The sequence below is a fragment of the Narcine bancroftii genome, chromosome 2, assembly GCF_036971445.1.
Source record: "Narcine bancroftii isolate sNarBan1 chromosome 2, sNarBan1.hap1, whole genome shotgun sequence".
NCBI lineage: Eukaryota > Metazoa > Chordata > Chondrichthyes > Torpediniformes > Narcinidae > Narcine > Narcine bancroftii.
In genome coordinates this window covers 154,081,203-154,106,573 of record NC_091470.1, presented here as the reverse complement: position 1 = coordinate 154,106,573, position 25,371 = coordinate 154,081,203, and the positions used below count along the sequence as shown (strand labels likewise).

General features: G+C 42.2%; 1 protein-coding gene across 6 annotated transcripts in view; it reads left to right on the top strand.

Moving 5' to 3' along the window:
• Positions 1 to 25,371, top strand: part of LOC138754411 (putative oxidoreductase YteT) — a 225,795-nt gene that overhangs the window by 163,631 nt on the left and 36,793 nt on the right. The window lies entirely within an intron of this gene.

Sequence of the window (25,371 nt, the reverse complement as noted above, 5' to 3'; positions counted from 1 at the left end):
AAGTTGAATTTATTCTGGTCACACCAGTGCTATCATTCAGAGATAATCAGAATTGAATGTTTAAAAAGATAGAAATTTATCCTTAGACATTGGTGCTAAATTGATGTAAGAATATCAATCATGTATCCTAACACATTCCATTGAATTATTGTGAAATGGGCACTGATAACTTAGCACACATTTAGTGTGAGTGATCAACAAAACAATTCTATCTTAAATACATATAAAATCTAACTGAGAACATCAGCCCCTTCAATAAACTGAGTTTTATCGTGGTTTTGTGCAATGTGTTGTGGCATTCCCCTTCCACGTGTCCTATTTGATATGTGATATAGTGACTTTTGGTTAGGCATTTATACACAGAGGATCACAACAAAAGCAAATTATGTTCTTGTTTTGGTGATGTCACTGGAAGAAGAGGTTACCTTATGATAACTCTTCATCGTGTATCCCACAAACTTCCCAAAGTCATTCATGTACAATGAGCAGGTTGCTATGATGCCATTGTGGCCATTAAATTGGATCTTTTTGGCATTCGTTGATGAAAGAATGCAAACAACAATTATCTTCCTGTCTCAACACTGTCAGATCTTCAGTCTTACTGGCCAAGATAAATGGTATGCTTCATTTTAATATTGTTGATTGGTGAGTCCAAACAAAAAGTATAAGTGAGCTAAATATTAAAATATCCTTACTTCTGCTTGCAGTGTATTGTTGGTTTGCACAGTTACCCTGCAGTAACATTGAATGATTCCTTCCTTTTGGCAGATGACATGGATAGCAGATGAGCTACATAGTCCTGCTGGGAGAAAATTATCATGGTTAAATGGGCATAAAATTTACATTCTTAAGTTAGAACCATAGAGAGATACAGCATGGAAAGATTTTGTGCAAACTATTGATCATCCATTTTTACATTAACTTTACCCTAACCCATTTTATTGTCCACACGTCTACATCCATTTCTCCTTTTCCTCTATGATTTATCTGCATACTATGGATAATTTACAGTGGCAATTAACTTATCAAACTGCAGGTCTTTAGGATGAGGGAACAGCACTGGAGGACAAGATTGACCAGGGTCATTGGAAATGTGAGGCGGTATTTCTTCTAGGTGCACCATCTGTTCAAGTTCATGTTTATTGTCACATGTACCAAGAAGCAATGATGGAGGTTGTTCTGGAAGCAGATCAGTGCACATCTCCTAGTAAGAAAAGAACAGTAGTTCAGAGATACAGTGAGAGATCAGGGTACAAAGCAAAGGACAATATATTTTTACTATTTTGAGGCTCATTGAGAAGACTGATAATGAAGGGAAAGAAACTGTACTGAACTTCATGGTACATGATCTCATATTTTTGAATCTTCTTCCTTACAGGAGGGTGCAGAGAATGTGGCCAGAATGAGATGAGCCTTTTAATATGTTGGTTCCTTTTCCAAGGCAATGGGAGTACAAAAAATAGAGTTGGCATGTGGAGGTGGGTGTTTATGATGACCTGAACCATCTTTACGATTTTTTGCGGTTTCTTGTGGTCTTGGGTGGAGTAGGGATGTGCCACACAGTGATAAACCCTAATAGGATGCATCTGTAGAAGTTGTTATCAGATGCAGGCAACGTGCCAAATTTTCTCAGACTTTTGAGGAAGAAAAGGTGCTGGTATGCTTCCTTTGCCATTGCGATGACGTGAGTAGAATGGGACAAATTTCTTGAGATGTTTACTCATAACAACTTATTGCTGTCTACTACTTCTGCCTCAGCACTGTTGATATGGTTTGGGGAGTGATCTCTGTCCCTCATCCAGGTGTTTATAACTAGCTCCTTGGTCTTGCTGATATCGAGCGAGAAGTTGTTGTCCCGTATCCAAGCCACATGTCCCTCCATACTCTGCCTTGTCACTGTTAGAGATCCTGTCTGTGATGGTGGTGTCATCCTCACATTTATAAGTGGAGTTGGAACTGTGTTTGGACTAGCAGTTTTGGGTGTACGGGAACTCTAATAGGAAGTGGTGTTCCACTGCTGAGGATGATCATGGAGGAGGTGCTATCACCAATCCTCACTGATAGCAGTCGGCAGAATAGAATGTTATCGATGCAATTGCAGAGAGGGATCCTGAGACCAAGGTCATGAATCCTGGGGAGAAGTTTGTTTGTAAATTTTGTATTGAAAGTGGAGCTGTACCCAATAAATATTCATCTGGCATAGGGACCCTTGTTCAAGTTTTTCAGGGCTGAGTGTAGGACCAGGGAGAAGGCATCTGCAGTGGACCTGTTTCGATGCTGTGTGAACTGGAATGGGTCGAGGGTGTCTGTTAGGCTGGCATTAATGTGAATCGTGACCAACCTCTTGAAGTACTTCATGATGGTAGATGTCAGAGCCACCAGTTGATTAGTCATTTAGGCCCATCACTATATTCTTCTTCCACACCGAGATGCCAGTGAGCTTCTTGAAAAAGGTGAGTAATTCAGCCTGTTGGAGAGAGAGAGAGTGAAGATGTCTGTTTATACATCTACCAGTTGGTCTGCACAAGCACAGTGGAAAGGTCCAGGGACTCGTTCTGGCCAAGGCGCTTTCTGTGGGTTCATTCTCTGGAAGGCTGATCTGACATCTGTTGCGGTGACTGTGGATATGGGTATGATCAAGGTAGGAGAGGTATGTTCCACTGGCTCACTGGTCTCCTGCTTTTTTAAAATATTTTTTTATTTTTCACACTGTGAACCATATCAACCAAAATATATACAAACATTTCTTATTAAGTATACACAGTAGCATTTTCTCCCTTTTTCCCCGCTACCCTCCCTCCCCCTTTCCCACCCCCTTTCAAAATCAATAAATATTCAACATATACAATACAATAAAACCATTAAACAATGTCTTCACACAATGAAAAATAAACAAGAAAAATGTCTCATCTACTTTTACACACTGAATCAAGTCGTTTTGTCATTTTATCATTTAGGGGGTGGAGGTCCGAGGCAAGCCCTCTCTGTTATGTTCCATGTATGGTTCCCAAATTTGTTCAGATAATGTGACGTTATTTTTTAAATTATATGTTATTTTTTCCATTGGAATACATTTATTCATTTCCTTGTACCATTGCTGTATTCTCAGGCTCTCTTCCATTTTCCAAGTTGACTTTATACATTTTTTTGCTACTGCTAATACTATCATAATGAATCTTTTTTGCGCTTTATCCAATTTGAGGCCTAATTCCTTACTTCTTATGTTACTTAGAAGAAAGATCTCTGGATTTTTTGGAATGTTATTTTTTGTGATTTTTTTTAATATCTGATTTAGATCTTCCCAAACATTTTCACTTTTGTACATGCCCAAATTGCATGTACTGTTGTTCCCATTTCCTTCTTACAGTGAGAACATCTATCTGATAATGTTGGATCCCATTCTTTTAACTTTTGAGGCATGACATATAACCTGTGTAACCAATTATACTGTATCATGCGTAACCTTGTGTTCTACATAGTTCCAGAACATAACTTTTCCCATGCTTCATTTTTTATCTTTATGTTTAAATCCTTTTCCACTTTTGTTTAGGTTTATAGCTTATTTCATTATTTTCCTTATCTTGCAGCTTAATGTACATGTTCATTATAAATCTTTTAATTATCATTGTGTCTGTAATCACATATTCAAAGCTGCTTCCTTCTGGTAATCTGTCTATTTCCCAATTTATCCTTTAAATAAGCTTTCAGTTGATGAAATGGAAATGTTGTACCATGAGTTATTCCATATTTGTACTTCAACTGTTCAAATGTTAATAAATTATTTCCCAAAAAACAATTTTCTATTCTTTTGATTCCTTTTCTCTCCCATTCTCTAAAGGAAAGGTTATCTATTGTAAAAGGGATTAGTGGGTTTTGTGTCAATAACAATTTTGGTATTTGATAATTCATTTTTTTCCTTTCTAAGTGGATCTTCTTCCATATATTAAGTAAATGATGCAATAACGGTGAGCTTTTATATTGCACCAGCTTTTCATCCCACTTATAAAGTATATGTTCCGGTACCTTCTCCCCTATTTTGTCTAGTTCTATCTTAGTCCAGTCTGGTTTTTCCCTTGTCTGGTAAAAATCTGATAAATACCTTAATTGTGCGGCTCTATAATAATTTTTAAAGTTTGGTGAATGGAAACCACCTTGGTTATACCTCTCTGTTAATTTATCTAACACTACCCTTGGATTCCTCCCTTTCCACAAGAATTTCCTTATTATTCTCTTTAGTTCCTTAAAGAATTTTTCTGTTAAAAGAATTGGTAACGTTTGAAATAAGTATTGTATCCCTTGGGAACACGTTCATTTTAATGCAGTTTACCCTCCCTATCAACATTAGTGGTAATTCTTTCCAATGTTCAAAGTCTTCCTGCCATTTCTTTATTAGTGGCTGATAATTCAGTTTGTACAAGTGGCTTAAGTTATTATCTATTCTGATCCCTAGGTATCAGATTGCTTGTGCTTGCCATTTAAATGGTGATTCTTTTTTAAATTCTGTATAGTCTGCATTACTCATTGGCATCACTTCACTTTTATTTGCATTGATCTTGTACCCTGATATTTCTCCATAGTCCTTCAATTTCTTATGTAATTCTTTTATTGATATTTCTGGTTCTGTTAGGTATACTATGATGTCATCTTGAAATAAGTTGATTTTATACTCCTTCTCCTTTATTTTTATCCCTTTTATTTTATTTTCTGTTCTTATCAGTTCTGCCAATGGTTCTATTGCTAACGCGAACAATGAGGGGGATAATGGACATCCCTGTCTAATTGATCTACTTAATTTAAATTGGCTCGATATATATCCATTGCTTTAATCCAATTAATATATTTTTCTGGTAGATTGAACCTCTGTAATACTTAAAGTATTAAATAGTTCCACTCTACTCCGTCAAAGGCTTTTTCTGCGTCTAAAGCAACAGCCACTATTGGCTTCTCATTTCCTTGAACTGCATGAATTAGATTAATAAGTTTACAGACATTATCCGCTGTTTGTCTTTTCTTAATAAATCCAGTTTGATCTTGTTTTACTATTTTTGGTACACGATCGGCCAATTTGTTTGCTAATAATTTCGCAATTAACTTATAATCGAGTTAAGTAGAGATATTGGTCTATATGATGTGGTGTTAATGGATCCTTCCCTGTCTATGATATTAATGTAATTATTGCTTCTTACATGAATTGGTAAGTTTTGTGTTTCTTCTATCTGGTTCATTACTTCCAGGAGAGGAGGAATTAGTAACTCTTTTAATGTTTTATAGAATTCTATTGGGAATCCATCCTCTCCTGGCGTTTTATTGTTCGGCAGCTTTTTTAAAATATCCTGTACTTCCTCTATTTCAAATGGTTTTATCAGTTTGTTTTGTTCCTCCTTGCAATTTCGGCAGTTCAATTTTAGCTAAAAACGCTTCTACTTTATCATCTTTCCCCTCATTCTCAGTTTGGTATAATTGTTCATAAAATTCCTTGAAGTTTTCTTTAATCTCTATTGGGTTATATATAATTTGTTTGTCCTTTTTCCTTGATGCCAGTATCGTTCTTTTAGCTTGTTCTGTTTTAAGTTGCTAATATTTTATGTGTTTTTTCTCCCAGTTCGTAATACTTTTGCTTTGTTTTCATTATGCTCTTCTCCACCTTGTACATTTGTAATGTTTCATATTTTTTTATCCACCAATTTGCTCTTTTTCATTATATCATCCTTTTTTTTTCTCTTTGGCTTGGCTTCGCGGACGAAGATTTATGGAGGGGGTAAAAAGTCCACGTCAGCTGCAGGCTCGTTTGTGGCTGACCAGTCCGATGCGGGACAGGCAGACACGATTGCAGCGGTTGCAAGGGAAAATTGGTTGGTTGGGGTTGGGTGTTGGGTTTTTCCTCCTTTGCCTTTTGTCAGTGAGGTGGGCTCTGCGGTCTTCTTCAAAGGAGGCTGCTGCCCGCCAAACTGTGAGGCGCCAAGATGCACGGTTTGAGGCGTTATCAGCCCACTGGCGGTGGTCAATGTGGCAGGCACCAAGAGATTTCTTTAGGCAGTCCTTGTACCTTTTCTTTGGTGCACCTCTGTCACGGTGGCCAGTGGAGAGCTCGCCATATAATACGATCTTGGGAAGGCGATGGTCCTCCATTCTGGAGACGTGACCCATCCAGCGCAGCTGGATCTTCAGCAGCGTGGACTCGATGCTGTCGACCTCTGCCATCTCGAGTACCTCGACGTTAGGGGTGTGAGCGCTCCAATGGATGTTGAGGATGGAGCGGAGACAACGCTGGTGGAAGCGTTCTAGGAGCCGTAGGTGGTGCCGGTAGAGGACCCATGATTCGGAGCCGAACAGGAGTGTGTGTATGAAAACGGTCAACCAGTTTACCTATCTCGGCTGCACCATTTCATCAGATGCAAGGATCGACAATGAGATAGACAACAGACTCGCCAAGGCAAATAGCGCCTTTGGAAGACTACACAAAAGAGTCTGGAAAAACAACCAACTGAAAAAAAATCATCCCTTTTTACTAATTCCTTTTCTGTACTTACTATTTCCCTTTCCAACTGCTCTATTTCCCGATTGTAGTCCTTTTTCAACTTAGTTACACAACTTATTATCTGTCCTCTAATGAAGGCTTTCATTGCGTCCCATAATATAAATTTGTCTTTCACTGATTCCGTGTTTATTTATTGAATGCCAAATTAAAACATATTTTGAAATATTAAATTTTAAAATAAAATAAAATTTAAAAAACTCTCTAAATTCCTGCCTTTTTAAGTAGCATGGAGTTTAACCTCCATCTATATGTTTTTGGTGGGAAGTCCTCCAGTTCTATTGCTAATAACAGGGGTGAATGATCTGATAGTAGTCTAGCTTTACACTCAGTTTTCCTAACTCTCCTTTGAATATGGGCTGACAACAAAAACTTATCAATCCTTGAGTATGTTTTATGCCTACTCGAATAATATGAATATTCCTTTTCTCTTGGGTGCTGCCTCCTCCATATATCCATAAGTTTCATTTCCTGCATTGATTTAACCATAAATTTGGCTACTTTATTTTTTTGCTTGTCTTTTGTCCAGTTTTATCCAACATTGGATCCAAATTAAGGTTAAAATCCCCTCCTATCAATATTAGGTGCATATATATTGAGCAAATTCCAAAATTCTGAGTATATCTGACACTTTATCATTACATACCTTCCTGCTGGATCTATTATTTCCTCCTCTATTTTGATTGGTACATTTTTATTAATTAATTTGGCTACACCTCTAAGTTTTGAATTATATGATGCTGCCGTTATGTGCCCTACCTAATCTCTCGTGTTCCACTTCAGTTAGATGTGTTTCCTGCACAAATGCTATATCTATTTTTTTCTTTTTTCAGTTAATTTAATAGCCTCTTCCTTTTAATTTGGTTTTGCATTTCATTAATATTTATAGTCATATAGTTCAATGTGGCCATCTCATATCCTGTTTACACCTCATTTCTGCTTCCTCACCACCTCCATCCCCCTTTTCCCCATTTTCATCTCAAAGTTTTCCCTTTTTAAACTCATTGTATGACAACACATTTAAAATATAAAATACTCCAACAATTCCCACACCCAATATACTGGTCTCCTGCTTGAAGTAAACATAGAATTAATTGAGCTCATCGAGAGGAATGTGCTTTAGTTTGCTATTTTGCCCAATTTTACTTAGTGCACTCTTAGTGTCCATTTGGGATTAAAGTCTAGTTTTGTCATGCCTCTTTGCATTGCTGATGACCTTGCACAAGTTGTACTTGGCTTCCTGATATGGGGCAGGATAACCTGACTTGTATGCCACATTCCTGTCTTCAGTAGCAAGTGCACCTCACCATTCAGCCATGGTTTCCAGTTGGGCAGCATGTGGTTTGTCCTCTTGGTACACAGTCTTCTAAGTGCTTGTTGATGAAATCAATGATGGCAGTGATGTATTTATTAAGGTTGGTTGCTGCGTCCTTGAGTCTTCTGATGAAGGTACTTATGCAGGATGTTATCTGTTGCTTCAGTCAGGTCCTAATGTCTCAACTTTTGGTTGGAGTAGCATTGACTGGTGGTCTGATTTGCCAAGTGCTGCTGTAGGATGGAGAGAAGTAATTGAGGATGTTGGAGCAATTGATGGGGCAGATGATGGGTTGGAGGAATTTGGTAGTGAACTCTTGAGGTTGGTGTGAGTGATATCTTTGGCTATGAAGAATACAGCTTTGGTGGGGTGTTTTGGTTCAAGGCTGTTGATGGAGGTGAATAACTCATCCAGCGCTAGTTGTATGTTTGCTTGGGCTAAGTTGTAAACTGGTTTCAGTATCATTGATGTAAATTCCTGCAGCAAATAAGCCCTTCATGGTTTAATATTCCAGGTCTGGGGTGCAGCAATTCTCCACAACCACTATGTCAGAATACCACATGGTGTTAATGAGGAAGCACACGTCCAACTTCTGTTTTTCTTGAGGACATTGTGAGATCCATCTTGTAGATTGAAAAGCCCTCTTTTTAACCAGCACAGTCAGAGGTGGAAGATGTGCCACTGTTACCTTAAGTCAGCATTTCCCAAACTGGGTTCCGCAGAAAGGCATAGAAGAATGGGTAGTAAGAACTAAAACTTGTAAAAACTGTTTTAATTAAATTTAAATTACTTTATGCCTATGTTTCTAAACAGTTACCTCGACACTAACAAAACAAAATGACATCTTGAGGCCTGACGTCAGCGCAGACCATTTTCAACCAATGAGACTCTGATTTCCCGCTTACTTGCTCGCTCCCTCCCTCCCACCACTTACTGAGATTGATGTGGGAATTGGTGATAGAGTCCAAGTGGAATGATGCTGGTCAGGACCATGAGCTGCATCATTAGAGGTGTCAGGGGCTGCAGTATGTTTGCAGTTGGCATCACTGGTGGAGGCGATGGTGGCGCCAGCACCTGGTCAGCAGGGACGGGGTTTAGTGATGGAGGTGTTGGAAGCTCGGGCCTGTGGCAGCAGGGGCCGAGACGCAAACCTATGTTGGAGGAATCAGGAGCTCCACCTGCAGGCAGCTAGGGCCGAGGTGGATACCCACATCAGAGGTTTTGGGAGATTCAGCCTGTGGGCTGCTGGGGTCAGTGATGGTGGGCATTTGGGGGTCTGTGAGGTTGGTGATATTTGTATTTGCAATTTGGTTAATATTCAGTTGAAACAAAATAATCAAATTCTGAAGAAATGGGATTTTGCAAGCACTGCCTCAGATTGCTTACTGCTAAGAAAAATGATTTAAATTAGACGCAACCACTCTCGAACCGGTTGGCCTATGCTACATAACTACATGGTTCCACGATTTCCAAGTGCTCGCCAAAAGTTTGGGAAGCTCTGCCTTAAATTGTCACTGAGCATCCATAGAATTTTATCTTTCTGGAAGATTTCCTTTTAATTATTCACTTTTCTGAAAGCATGTGTAAACTGCAAGATTAAAAATATAGTGTTTGAAATGCATGAGCTTGATATTCATGTATTTTTCGCTGTCATTTAAGTGGATTGTATCATGAACTAACAAAGAGAGGAGGTGCTCCAATACAGAACAAGAGGATTTGATAGAACTTGTGATTATCCACTTTTTATTTTACATAATATGCAAACTGGATATCTTTTTTTGCCACATCTTGGGTTTTTTAACAATGGGTGTTTGACATTTTTCATGTTTATACAGGTTTTTACATTTAGATTTTAAATTTGGTTGTACAGCACAGTTACAGGCTCTTCCAGTCCATGCCCATGCCCTCCAAATACACCAATCAACCTACATACATTTTGAACAGTGGGAGGAAACCCAGAGCACCCAGAGGAAAGAAAAAACCCTCGATAGGGAGAACACACAAATTCAAACTCTTTTTGAACCTGTATCACTGGCTCTCTAGTAGCATTACACAAACCTCAATGCTAATCGAGTATGGTATTTACGTACAGCATATTCGCAAAGCAGTAATTGAGCAAACATTTACTCTTTTTCAATCTTTTTATTGGTTTTAACATACACAAATTACATATGATAATAATGATAAAGTAAATTTATATCAAATTACAAATACTAAATAAGTGAACAAAGTAAATATGAACATGTTGTTAAAATTGAAAAAAAGGGAAAAAAGAAGCATTCATTCTAAATAGGAGCACTGTGCCAATTAAAAATGTCAGAGAATAGGAAAATTATTTGATTGTCCTAAATCATTTTAATTCTTGGTAATCTTCAGTGCTCTTGATTTGCACTTTTACATGGTCTGTGTCAAGAGAATCTGAAATGAGCAGATTTCACAACCACTGTTCACTTCCTAAATAAATACTTGTACTGTCATGTTGGAGCAAACAGCTTGACCCTGTTAGCTCTGCTGCCTGTCGGGGGAGTGGCAACACACTTATGATTAATGACAATTGGCTGGAAAGGGTTCTTTAGTAACCCAATGAGCCTGCACGACTGCTATTACCATGGCAACCAAAGGAGGGAAAATAAGGAATGAGATTGCATTTAGATTAAACCTCAGTCTGGTGTCATGGCAACATTCAGAAAAGAAAAAGGACTCCAACAAGCCTTTGGGGCTCACTATAATCGGTAGAAGGGTGTCAGATTTCAATCCTATAGTTTCAACGTACATGAGATTCTAGGATAGCTTTTAGAAATGTTTTATTAAATGCAGCTGGAGTATTTCATGACTGTTGAACCTATTGCATGTGATTGCAAAGATAAATTCAGAAAATGGATGTGGTATCTATCTGAAGGCTCAACTGTTCAAAGCAGTTTGTTGCTGAGCAATACAACCCAGATAGCCTCAATTTAAATACCTTCGCAGGGTTACTCCAAGCAGGGTGTGTTGAGAATCATGGACTTACTGTTCTCCTACCAATTAAGGAACTTGAAAATCTGAGAGAGGAGGAGTTTGTTCCACTGGTGTGGGAGACATAAACTTGTTCTGTTTTTAAAAAAAAATGAAGTAGAAAATGTTGGAAACATTCAGTGGGACATAGAGAAGTAGAATTAAAGTTTGAAATTAAACAGAACCTTATTGTTGTGAGTTTTGAAATCTGTCATGAACTTCTTGGAACTTAAAAAAAACAGTTGGCTGTACAGTCCTATGAGCCTGAACTACAATATGGCTGATTCTGTGCCTCAGATTCATTTTTCTGTTACCAGAGTCACAGGAAAAGGCCCTTTGGCCCACCTGACCTCATTATCTACGAACCTAGTGCCATTTGTCTGAGATTAACTGTGGGCTTGTCTGTAGTGGTGGTAGACAGTGGAAATAGGGTATGGGCTCACCTTCTCCATGCCATCATAGTATGCATTGGGTTCTGAGCAGGGAGCAGTGAGCAGCACAATGACAACTGTGACGTGAACTGGTACTTGCTTGTAGCACTGCTTGGCATTTCTTCCTCCCACAGCGTCTGTCTGGGGTCAGTGCTGAGACCGATGTGTGGGAGGTGGCAGTGCTGCTTACAGAGAGTGAGAGGAGTGACTTTGGTGGCAGGGGCCAGCAAGAATATGGAGAGTCTGATGGCCCACGACTAGGACAGATACGGGACGATGACTGGAGCGATGATTGTGCCAGGTTTCTATTTGGAAGCCGTTGTTATTTTTGATTTCAATTTTAAATTCAGTTTGCCTGTGATGTTAATACCACTGATAGAGTTAAATGCTGCCATCATCATGTTGAAACTTGTTATAGTTTTCTGTGAATCATAAATGGTGCTAGAATGTTGCGACATTTTATGCGAGCTGCTTGAGAAGAAATGATCTGAGCTGAAACAGGCCTGACCATCTCTACCCATAAATGCTGCTTGACTCATTAAGTTCCTCCAGCATCTCATTGCTTATTCCAGTCTATTTCTCATTGTCCTCCAACAAGGAATAATTTTCTGTTCATATTGTTTACTAATTTAGTCTTACTGGGCAACTGTCTCAGTTAATGGCAATGATAGAAGTCAAAATGTTTTGAAAAATCACCTTTATGTTGCTGTGATGATACAACCACTGGACTGTTGGTGCCTGTTTGCACTCATGCCTACTGCAGGAAGTAAACCTGGGAGACTGGCTTCACCTACACTCTGCCAATCATTGGCCCACATAAAGGCTCACACCGCCCCCGGGCAGGAGCAGAGCACACGGAGCCAGAAAGGATATGGACCCTGGTGTGCAAGTTTTAAGATAGTGAAAGCCTATAGTATTTGTTGAACTCACCAAAGCCTTCGACACCGTGAGCAGGAAAGAGCTTTGGCAAATACTAGAGCGCCTCGGATGCCCCCCAAAGTTCCTCAACATGGTTATCCAACTGCATGAAAACCAACAAGGTCGGGTCAGATACAGCAATGAGCTCTCTGAACCCTTCTCCATTAACAATGGCGTGAAGCAAGGCTGCGTTCTCGCACCAACCCTCTTTTCAATCTTCTTCAGCATGATGCTGAAACAAGCCATGAAACACCTCAACAATGAAGACGTTGTTTACATCCGGTACCGCACGGATGGCAGTCTCTTCAATCTGAGGCGCCTGAAAGCTCACACCAAGACACAACAGCAACTTATCCGTGAACTACTCTTTGCAGACGATGCCACTTTAGTTGCCCATTCAGAGCCAGCTCTTCAGTGCTTGACATCCTGTTTTGCGGAAACTGCCAAAATGTGTGGCCTGGAAGTCAACCTGAAGAAAACTGAGGTCCTCTATCAGCCAGCTCCCCACCATGACTACCAGCCCTCCCACATCTCCATCAGGCACACAAAACTCAAAACGGTCAACCAGTTTACCTGTCTCGGCTGCACCATTTCATCGGATGCAAGGATCGACAACGAGATAGACAACAGACTCTCCAAGGCAAATAGCGCCTTTGGAAGACTACACAAAAAAGTCTGGAAAAACAACCAACTGAAAAACCTCACAAAGATTAGCGTATACAGAGCTGTTGTCATACCCACACTCCTGTTTGGCTCCGAATCATGGGTCCTCTACCGGCATCACCTACGGCTCCTAGAACGCTTCCATCAGCGTTGTCTCCACTCCATCCTCAACATTCATTGGAGCGACTTCATCCCTAACATCGAAGTACTCGAGATGGCAGAGGCCGACAGCATCGAATCCACGCTGCTGAAGATCCAACTGCGCTGGGTAGATCACGTCTCCAAGATTGTGTTATATGGCGAGCTCTCCACTGGCCACCGTGACAGAGGTGCACCAAAGAAGAGGTACAAGGACTGCCTAAAGAAATCTCTTGGTGCCTGCCACATTGACCACCGCCAGTGGGCTGATATCGCCTCAAACCGTGCATCTTGGCGCCTCACGGCTCGGCAGGCAGCAACCTTCTTTGAAGAAGACCGCAGAGCCCACCTCACTGACAAAAGACAAAGGAGGAAAAACCCAACACCCAACCCCAACCAACCAATTTTCCCTTGCAGCCGCTGCAACCGTGTCTGCCTGTCCCGCATCGGACTTGTCAGCCACAAACGAGCCTGCAGCTGACGTGGACATTACCCCTCCATAAATCTTCGTCCGCAAAGCCAAGTCAAAGAAGAAAGAAGAAAGCCTATAGTAGAGCCTTTCACTGTTTGTGCCTATTTGTTTGCACTGCAGCGCACCACAGCAGTAAGCATTTCAGGTCTTTCTTCTATAAAGACTCCATTACATCCACTGTTTCCCTCTCTCTTTTGTATTTGCTCCAATGATCAGACTTTCCACACAGGTTCCTTTGAAGTGATGCTCTTCATCCGGAACTGTGGCTTCACCTCTATTTTATTAAAGAGAACCCATGAGCACATCTCATCTATTTTACATACCACTGCTGTCAACTGATCCCCTGGTGGACAGAGCAAGAACAGGTCCTCACTTTGGGTACTTGATTCCAGGCCATAGAAGTGATCCTAAGCTGCCATCAGACTGCCATTTTAATTTTCCATTCCACTCTCACTCTGGCCTATTTGTCTGCAACCCCCCTCTACCATTACAAGGCCCATTAGAAACTTGAAGGTCAACATCTCATCTTTATCTGGTCACATTGCAATCTTCCAGGCTCAATTTTGAACTCTCTAACTTTAGATAATTTCTCCTGAGATTTATATTGGAACTGGTTATTTCTATCTTTCATCTATTTATGCTTTCAGTGTTTTTCTTTCTCAACTATTATAGACTGGTCATTGGGTATGTCTCATCATCCCGCTGTAAGCAACACAGCAGTATATCAGAGATATCCCATTAGAATTCAGAATATGTTGGCATATAAGATGGTGCTTGAATCTTAAAAATGTCAACTCAAAACCAAGGGTTGTCTTGTACTTCAAGTATAAAATCCCAACCTTAATTGAGAAGGTTTAATTGGACCCGGGGGAAGGGTTCATCCGCCCAGTCTAACTGCCATTGGCTCTGAAGAAGCTTTAAATAGCCTTTTAATGGAGCCAACAGTGCTTTATTTTAAAATATACTGATAACATTTAAAGCTTTATTGGGTAATTTGCTTTTAAAATATTGTGACAGCATCACTCCACTGCTCAGTGAGGTAGTCTTATTTATCGAGTATAGCTCAAAACCAACATTTTGTCGAAATTCTGGGGGGCGTTTTATACGCGTGTCATCTTGTACACCAGTATATATAATAACTAAAAATGCTTTGAAGAGCCTTGTGGATCGTGAAAATTGTGAGGTTGGAACTTCTTCATTCCTGACAGTCAGAAAGACTCACTTGACTGTTTGAGTTATATTGCTGTGCTCATGAGAGACTGCGTTGATGAAATAACAATTCGGTTACTCTTCTCCATTCTCTATGTGGTGTAACAAACTGCATCTGTGTTATAAGGAGAAGGATGCATCACAGGTCATCAGGAACAGCTTCATTGGATTATTGTGAACAAGAAACTATGAACTCAGCAGCACTTTTTTTACTCTGGCAATGCAGCTTCTTGTTTCTTTGTCAACTTCCACTTTGTCTTATGACTCTACAACTTGTGTAAAGAAAGGTCCAATGCAGAATTTATAGTTAGCCAAAAGCATCCAGGAGTTGTAAAAAGGCCTTCAAGTCTGTTTTATCTCACACTTTTTGTTCTTTGTCCCCAACTGGATGGAGAATTTTCCATTTATGTTATAGTTGAGATAGACTTCTGCTGATGCAGCAAGTGCATCTTCTGCATTATTCAGGAGTTCCTTTCCTGTTACTAAAATTATTTAGTACATTTTAATGCCTGGAAGTTTTGTATTTTTGTTGGCAGCTGATACTGTCCTATTTTAAAACCTATGGCATTGAAACAATCCAAAGTGAGTATTATCAATCCAAAGTGAGTATTATCAAAGTGAGTATTCAAAGAGTCCTTTGAGTCTTTGTCCAACTTAATCTGCCTGTGAAAATTGCATAACAAGGGTATGGAGGTCTGTTGCCTTGGAAAAATCAGAGGAGGTGTGGTGATATGTAATTACACCACTCGGTCACCAGGGGTCATCCTGGTGGCCTTGTATATAAAGCAGTCCAGAGCTACAGTCTAGCCTTCCAGGTTTGTCTTGCAGAGATAAGACCTCTTAGTGTACATATGTTTTTAAAGCTGTCTTCTACTCACACTGCTGGTGTGGTTATTGTCAGTACAATTTAATAAACTAATATGTACACTAAGAGGTCTTGTCTCTCTGCAAGACAAACCTGGAAGGCTAGACTGTAGCTCTGGACTGCTTTATGTACAACGTTGCTGGGATGACCCCTGGTGACCGAGTGGAGTAATGGCATATCACCACAGGAGGATATTTTACTTCACTCCTACTGCTTCTCATTCAAACCTAATTTATCTCTGACCCTTGGATTCTCTTTCCAACATGGGTCTGATAAAAAATCTCTGTTGTACCAATTGCCCAATGTTGCTTAAATTCATAATCCTGCACCATGCTCTCTTTCCTTCCATTTACTAATATATCAAAAGGTTCAATAGATTTCAGACTTAAAAACATACAAACTGCATATGGTCATGTGGTCACCATCTTGTGCAAATAGTACATGTGTACAATTCCTTGTTCTCTTTTTACCACTTGGTTTCAGACTGCTTGGATTGGCTATGGTTTTGTTTTGCTTTCAAACTGTTGGCAGACCTCCTTTGATTCCACAATTACAGCAGAGGCTTTATCTGTGATCATTAGCCAAGATCTTTCGTTTCAGTGATTGCACCTTTTTAACTAAGATGGAGTGGAGATCAGTGACATCCTGCTAACACTCTGGGCCTTTATTGTGTGATATTCCAAATCCTATGCTTGCCTGCCTGTTATTTCATTATCTAGACAATAACAAATGTCGGATTTAAGTTCATTTTATTTATCGTTGAGCAGCCTCCTTTGAGTATGTTCACCTCAGATTTCACAAACTATGTCTCAGCACTCTCCCATGGGGACCAATCACCCATTCCAGTTGCTGTTGGCTCTGTACATGGCCTATTAAAAGAGTCAATGGTTGTTTATTTTAAAATCCTGTGACCATGGAGTCTGGCACAAGATGGCAGCGCCTCTGTTCAGCAGTGGCAACGAGGGGAATCAGAGAACTGGTGCAGGGCATCAGAAAATGGGGAGACCACCCTGTTTGAGAAAGAGAGGCAGAGGAGATGACCCACGTGACAGTGACCTTGGCAGTGAACCAGAGATGGGATCTGAGGCTAAAAAAACACAGAGTGTCGGACTCTGGCTTTACCTTACTCTTAATTTAGTCTATGTGTGGTCTGAGTCCAGCGTGTTCTTTGAATGAAGTGATAGGAGAAGGTATTCGGTTCAACAGTCAATTTATTACACAGCACAAGAATAAAACTTAACAGAGCTCTGGGTCAGTCGTTAGTTCATAGGTCACCTGCACAGTGAGCTATTCCCCAAGACTGACCCCTATTGTCCAGTTGGCTCAGTTTATATAGATCAACCTTATCATACAGAACAAAAGTTGGCTTCCTTTGCTAGATTTCATTATCATACAGAACAAAAGTTGTCTTCCTTTGCTAGATCTTTTTTCAAAAGGGTTATCACAAGTCATCTCCTGTTTTGCAGATATCTGGGGTGTAGCGCTCCCATCTTAATCCTCCAGGCCAGACTATCCTGTTGATTGGATCAGAAATTAATTCATCCCCAGATATTTCTAATCACCATTCTGTTCCTGTCTGGCCAATTTCTGCTGTTCTCTTTAACACCTCCTCATGCCTTAATCTTCCTCCTTGACTGGTTTTCCATTCCCTTTGTTTCTTGCAGGCCATTCTTTGTTCTGGTCTGGCCTGTGTCTCCTGTGCTACTCACCACCTCCTTCAGTTTGAGCATTCCTCCTAAATCGTTTTATGCATTTCCTCTCCCTGTAGTTTGGGAGCAGACAATTTTGCTCAGCCAACTTTGCTCCATGCTGTGATTGCCACTTAATCACATTCCTCTTTTTCCCTGACCCATGCAGTACATATAAACTTATTAATGAATCATTTCTTTCATAATGTTTTAACCCCTAGATTCCAACAGTCCCCCTTTTGGTCTCATGAAAATGAGACCAACCACCAGTTAACTTATGGGACCAAGACCTCAGGACTTTTTTCAAGGACCGGCATCTCCAACCCCTTGTTAAACTTAACCTCACAAACTTGGCCATTATGAACACACTTCAGTCCAGTGGGGGCCCCAACACAGTGTTCAGGAACGTCAGTCCAATCCGCAAAGTACTGTTTCGGTTCATTATGGGCCTCCCAGGCTGACCACAAACACTTTGTACAGTTGTTTCCTTCTCCAGATGCTTCAAGGGCTAGGAACAACATCACCCATAGTCCCCACATAGTGTCCATCACAGCCCCCTAAATTCTGTTGACTTCAGTATAGAAATATCACTTCAAATACTGAAATACAGTCACCGTAATCCAATAGTCTCTTTAAAGGGACGTGTTAAGTGTTCTTAGTCCGTGGTTTCTTCACAGAGTCCCAGTCATCTCCGTTCGAATCTGTTCCAGTGTCCGTGTTGGTGGGTCCGTTGCTGCACACTGACTCCAATGATACCACGTCTCGCCTTTTCCCTGTAGTCGAACCGCGTGGGACGTCCTCTCCACCACTCTGTAGGGTCCTGTCCACCTGCGCTCCGACCACTTTCTTTTGATGACCTTTAGCAGAACCCACTCCGCGACTGAAGGTATCGGTGTTTCCTCTTTTCTATTGGGACTTGTGACCTGTTGTGAAAAATCTGACACCAGAGCCGTTAGTTTATCATAATAAAGCTTGCATCCCATTGAACTTACCTCATTCTTCGTAGTCTGAATTCTGGCTCCCGGTCCCGGAAACTGGGGCCCCATTTGTAGTTCATATGGAGTAAATCCTGTCACAGAACTTACCGAACTCATTATTGACATTAATGCCAGGGGCAACGCATCCACCCAATTTAGTTTGGTCCGTGCCTGTACTTTCCCGATCTTACCTTTTATTGTTTGGTTCATCCTCTCCACTTTCCCTTGGGATTGTGGATGGTACACCGTTCCAAAGGCATGTTTCAATCCCAACATTGCTTCTACCTCCTGTAGATCGTTATTCTTAAAATGACTTCCATTATCAGACCTAATTTTTCTAGGAAATCCGTGTCTCGGAATATACTGGTTGATCAGGAATTTACATACCGTCCTTGCATCTTCTCTTTTGGCAGGGATTTCCTCCGGCCACCCTGTGAACACATCTACTGCTACTAAGAGGTATCGATAGCCACTTACCCTCTCAATCATGTCCGTATAATCAAGTACGATTTCCTGCCCTGGTAACTTAGGTAACGGGAACTGTCCTTCACGTGGCTTTACAGTCGCCTTGACATTGAAAGTTATACATACCTCACACTCTCTAATATGATTCTCCACCAACGCCGGCAGGAAGGGGTGCCACCAATGCATCAAGTACCTTTTCATCTGTTTCTTTCCACAGCGTGTTAGCCCATGCGCCTCCTCGAGGAGGGGTTTCATGAGTCCAGATGGTAAAACTGGCCTCCCGTCTATCGATCTCCATAGTCCTTGATCCTCGGTTGCCCCCCTTTCCTCCCATACCATCCTTTCCTGAGGTGATGCCTTTGCTTGTTCCTGTATTATCACTTCTACCCTACACGGTGGTAATAAGTCATGTGCTGTTCTGTCTGCCTGTATCATAATAAACTGAGGGCCGTATCCTCTACCGGCACCACCTACGGCTCCTAGAACGCTTCCACCAGCGTTGTCTCCGCTCCATCCTCAACATCCATTGGAGCGCTCACACCCCTAACGTCGAGGTACTCGAGATGGCAGAGGTCGACAGCATCGAGTCCACGCTGCTGAAGATCCAGCTGCGCTGGATGGGTCACGTCTCCAGAATGGAGGACCATCGCCTTCCCAAGATCGTATTATATGGCGAGCTCTCCACTGGCCACCGTGACAGAGGTGCACCAAAGAAAAGGTACAAGGACTGCCTAAAGAAATCTCTTGGTGCCTGCCACATTGACCACCGCCAGTGGGCTGATAACGCCTCAAACCGTGCATCTTGGCGCCTCACAGTTTGGCGGGCAGCAGCCTCCTTTGAAGAAGACCGCAGAGCCCACCTCACTGACAAAAGGCAAAGGAGGAAAAACCCAACACCCAACCCCAACCAACCAATTTTCCCTTGCAACCGCTGCAATCGTGTCTGCCTGTCCCGCATCGGACTGGTCAGCCACAAACGAGCCTGCAGCTGACGTGGACTTTTTACCCCCTCCATAAATCTTCGTCCGCGAAGCCAAGCCAAAGAAGATTATCACTTCTACCCTACACGGTGGTAATAAGTCATGTGCTGTTCTGTCTGCCTGTATCATAATAAACTGAGGGCCGTATCCTGCTGCCCTTTTAGCGGCCATGTCCGCTTCCTGATTTCTGTTCTATCATGTCCTTTACATTTAAGAACTGCTAATGCCCTTGGTTTCAGGAGGGCCTCAGCCAGTTTCCTAACGTCCTTCTCGTGTTTAATTGGGGTCATTGCTGCTGTTAAAAACCCACTTCTAATCCATTGACTAATGCTCAACCTGTATCGTCCCTACCACATATGCCGAGTCTGTATGTATATATTGACCTCCTTCCCTTCTGCCCATTCTAATGCTGCTATCATTCCCTGTAGTTCTGTGAGTTGTGCTGACTCCTTTCCTCTCACTGTCCCTGTAATGATTTCTTCAAATCCTCCTGTAGTTTTTCGTACCACCGCATAGGAGCTTTCAATCCATCTATGGGGTGTCTGTAACACCACCCATCTGTAAACAAGGTTTCATCTGGTTTTCTTAAGGGTGTAGCCTGTAAGTCAGGTCTTATTTTAATATCCTTTACTACCCTCTTCTCACAACAGTGTGGTTCTCCCTCTCCCATATTGTCTGCCATATTAATGCCTTCATGGGTAAACGTAACATTTGGAGCATTCAGGATCTTTTCTAGTCTCGTCTGCCTTAGCGAAGTCATTGTAAATGCTGTCGAGCTCACAAATGCTACAATACTATGTGTTGTTAGTACCGTTAGGCCATGTCCCATTACTATGTGTGTCACCTTTTGTAGAATCTTTGCTACTCCCGCTGCATGTCTCGTACATGGTGGGTGTCTGTCTTCCGTCGGGTCTAGTGTGATACTCACATACATGAGCACACATCTTCCACCCCCTTTTTTCTGAAAAAGAACACCATCAATTGTGTGCGCTTTTTCAGAAACATCCAGAAAGAAAGGTAGTTTATAATTTGGAATCGCCAAATCTATAGCTGTTGTAAGAGCTTGCTTCAATAGAATAAAACTCATCTCAGCCTGTGCAGTCCAATCAAGTGTAGCTCCCAGATTCCTCATCCCCTGCTCATTCACCAAAGTTTGCAGTGGATGTGTCAACTCACCATACGATGGGATAAACTGCCTACTATAACCTGACAAACCCAAAAACGAAAGCATTTCCTTAACTGTCTTTGGTTTTGGATGATGTAGTATCGCTGTTCGATGTGCAGGGGAAATCCCTGTGCCTTTCGCTGAGACCATTCTACCTAAAAAGATGACCACCTGTCTGCAGCATTGCAACTTTAAGCGAGAGACTTTAAAGCCTGCCTTGAACAGCTGCACTAGCAGGAGACAGGTGGCCTCCAAACAGGAAGTATGATCAGGTGCTGCTAATAGGATGTCATCTACATACTGGATCAGAACTACCCCACCTGGCAGTGCTAGCCCCCCCAGCTGTTCTTTCAACACCTGATTGAAAATCCCTGGAGATAAGATAAAGCCCTGCGGAAGCCTAGTATACCGCAACTTTCTACCTCTATACGTGAACGAACACATCTCTTAATGGTTCTGCCAGCAGCAAGCAAAAGAAAACATTCGCTAAATCTATGCAAGAGAACCACTTGTGGTTAGGGGTTAAAGCAGTCATGGCAGTATATGGGTTTGGTACTGAAACTGTGGGTGTTCTCACAATACCATTGATGCGCCTTAAGTCAATTTGCCTGTGTCTTGTTTAGGAACAGGTAAGATGGGTGTATTCCAACTCGAACACGAATGTTCCAACACCCCTGAATACATAAGGCCATCAATGGTATCTGCCAAACCTTCCTCAGCTTCAGGTTTGTGGGGATACTGCATCTGCCAAATTGGGGTGTAATCTGACAGTTCGAAGGTTATGGGATCAACCTGCTGACAAAAACCCACATCTGCTGATCCCACTGACCACAGGTTCTCAGGGAGAGAATCTAGCATAGGGGCCGAGTCGGGGTGATCCATCTTCTCTCTACCATGAAAGCATTCAATATGTCTATGCTCAAGGAGGACTCGATCATATGTCGGGGACAAAATCCTGTTTGCCTGACCAGATGAGGAGAACTGCACTGTCGGTATTTGGGTATCGGACCAGTCACCTAGGGACAACAAGTTCCGACACCTCAGTCCCAAATCTTTTGCCTGGTGAGTAGTGCCAATTGCAAGGGTGACTTGAGGAATGGCCTCACCTGCCATCTCATACCATTCCAGCTGTTCAGATGTCAGTGCCACCGTAGCGGCCACTCCCTCCTTTCCTACCACTATGTAGTCCGAATTATTTTCCCATAGCATGCCCTCTACCTCTTCATAAAAGGCATGCTGATACATTTCATCCCCATCCCTATCGTAAAAGAGGGTCATATGGGGGGGGTCCGAGGGAGGGGTATACGGGTGTAACGTCTAGATCCACGGCTTCCATTGATTATAAAGCTTTAGCAGCCCTCCCTTCTGTGGGTCCTCTGGTTCCAACAGCCCCCAGTAAATGTCAGCCCTTTGTCCCTCAGACGCGGATCCTCCAGCTGCCGCCAACAACATCTGAGAACCGGAATGAAGTGTAGTTAATGAACAGTTCATAGAATATCCATTTGGAAAGGTGACCTCTATTCCGCTGGGTCCACAAAGGATCGATGCTCCGCACCTGACCAACAGGTCTCTGCCCAAAAGATTGGTAGGGCACCTGGCTGACAAAATGTATTGATGTGTAAAAGTCTGTCCCGCCACAGAAGTGACTAGTGGTGTAGAAAACGGCAGATTTTCTGGTGTACCCGATAACCCTATCAGCTGGACGCTAGAGGATGATGTTTTATCTTGAAACTCAGTGCCAGTGAGTGTTGAAAGTCTGGCTCCCGTATCCACTAAAAAGGATACTTCCATGTCCATTACTTTAATCTGCAGGAAAGGGTCTGCCAACCTAGCCTGCTCGTGGGTGCTCGGGCTCCGTCATTGTGGGCAATATTGCTCCTCCTCTGTCAGCAAAGGGAATTGTCTCTTCGGAGCTAGAGCCACATAGGGTGCCTGATGTACCGGGGGTGGCACTAACGATCTCTGAGGCTGGACCCAATGCTCATTTTGTGGTGGTCCATATCCCCTTCCCCCAATGTCCCGAGGATCCCAAGCTAGGGGGCAGTCTCTCTTCCAGTGTCCTGGCTGATCACATACAAAACATACGGCTGGTTGCATTCGTGGAGCACCCCGACTTCTCTCTCTTACTCGGAATCCCCCCATTGGACCTCCCGTTCTGCCCACATAGGTGGGACCCGGTGCCCAATATGGGGCCGGGTGCCAACTCATACTATTCCCTTGTGGTTGCTGCGGTGGCTGCTGAATCATCTGGTTCTTTGAGGAATTATTTTTTGCCTTGTTTGCCTTTTTCCTAGCCTCTTCCAATTGAAGCTTAAGGAGTTGCACTTGTGCCGACTCCATAGTTTGTTTGTCCTCCTTTTGCTTAGCCCTGTAACGTTTCATGTGATGGGTCAAATGTTTTTCCCATTGCTCATTCGAGCAGCCAGGAATATCAGGGTTATTCTCTAACGCTTCCCTAACTACAGCTGGCAGTCCGCTCGTTACTGCATCCCTAAAAAGTGTAGTCTGCAAGGGATCTGTGGCTGGGTGTACTCCTGCTTTATCTGTCCAACTCTCCTTACACTGACTCAAAAAGGTCAAGATCTCCTCATCCTCTGACTCCTTTTGTCTATTGTGAGGAGTGGGGGTGGTGTGATCCTCTGGCATTCCTACCGAGAAGGCATTCTCAAGTGTCTGTTCTTGCTCTCTCTCATTTGTTTTTTCCAGTTGCATACTAGTTTCCCTTACTTTACATACATCATTCTGTATTTCCTTTGTTAACTCCTTCATTTCCTCCACCCTTTCCTGCATAACTCTCTTAAGTCTCTCCTTCGCCTCCTGGAGTTCGTGACTGCTAATTCAGTGACATTCACTATTCCCTCATTTATCTGCATCACTGGCATCTGTGGAATCGGATAAGGTAGTGGCAATGTCTCTGGTAACTTTGGATATAGCGGGGCTGACGGCTTAACCTCCCCCGTTTTCTCCTTTGTGATATGGGATCCCTTTTTAATATCATGTTGAAGGTTCGCTTCCACAGCCATGCAAGCCAATGTCATATTGTGTAAATCTGCCCTTCTCTGTTCCTTCACTTCTTTCTGTTGTTTAAGCCTTCTTCTATTCCATATAGATCCTTGTCCCTTTGCCTCATGTTCCTTTACCTCCTTGGCTGCTTCCCTCTCTGCTTCTCCTAAGTACAGTACCAGCCGGATTTTTTCAAACCCTCGTGGTACCTTCCCCTGACTCTGTAGCTCTTTCCATATCTGTTCGTACCGTGCCATAGCCTGTACCTCCTCTCCCTTCGGTAATCCTCCCAGTAATTGATTCCTTGTTTTTTCCCACTGTCGGTTTACAGATGGGGGAACTCCTCTGTCTTCCCCGAGCTCTTGCCCTACATCCCTATTTACTCCTTCCATCTCTGTTCCGATTTTTAACCCTTTAGCCTTCGTACTTCACTGGGTCTCTCCCCTGGTAGGATTTTGACACCCTTCCCACGTTATTATAAACACCAGCGGCACACTGTACACAATCCTTAAACAAATTCTTATTATAAAATATTATGATACACTATACGATTCTTAAACAGATACTTATACACTATAGAAACAAATAACTATAACTCAATACACCTTATACAAATACTTATTATACACTACTATGGTACACGATCCTTAATCAAATACTTATTACACACTATAGAAACAAATAACTATCACAATACACCTTATTCTAATTGGCCAAGTGTCTAAACCTATCTCTCGAGATCGCTACGAGGGGACTCCAACCCCGTTCTACTAGGGGGACTCTAACCCCCTTTTTTCTACAGGGGACTCCAACTCCGTTCTACTAGGGGGACTCCAACCCCCTTTTTTCTACAGGGGACTCCAACCCCGTTCTACTAGGGGGACTCCAACCCCCTTTTTTGTGCAGGGAACTCTAACCCCCGCTCCTTACGGGGGACTCTAACCCCCGTTTCTTTTATTCTTTGGCTTTAACTAGGGCTTTTGCAGAGTAGTGACAACACACAATTTTATCGTTGCCAATAGCAGAACTTCGTTAAAACAGGCGTCTGCTTACCTCCCTTTGTAGAATGGTCACTTGTTGTTATCACCACACCACAATCGACCGGTGTTTCGTATCTTTTTCTTCCGTCACTTCTCCATCTTCATCACGTCGTGGTCACCAAATTGTCGAACTCTGGCTTTACCTTACTCTTAATTTAGTCTATGTGTGGTCTGAGTCCAGCGTGTTCTTTGAATGAAGTGATAGGAGAAGGTATTCGGTTCAACAGTCAATTTATTACACAGCAGAAGAATAAAACTTAACAGAGCTCTGGGTCAGTCGTTAGTTCATAGGTCACCTGCACAGTGAGCTATTCCCCAAGACTGACCCCTATTGTCCAGTTGGCTCAGTTTATATAGATCAACCTTATCATACAGAACAAAAGTTGGCTTCCTTTGCTAGATTTCATTATCATACAGAACAAAAGTTGTCTTCCTTTGCTAGATCTTTTTTCAAAAGGGTTATCACAAGTCATCTCCTGTTTTGCAGATATCTGGGGTGTAGCGCTCCCATCT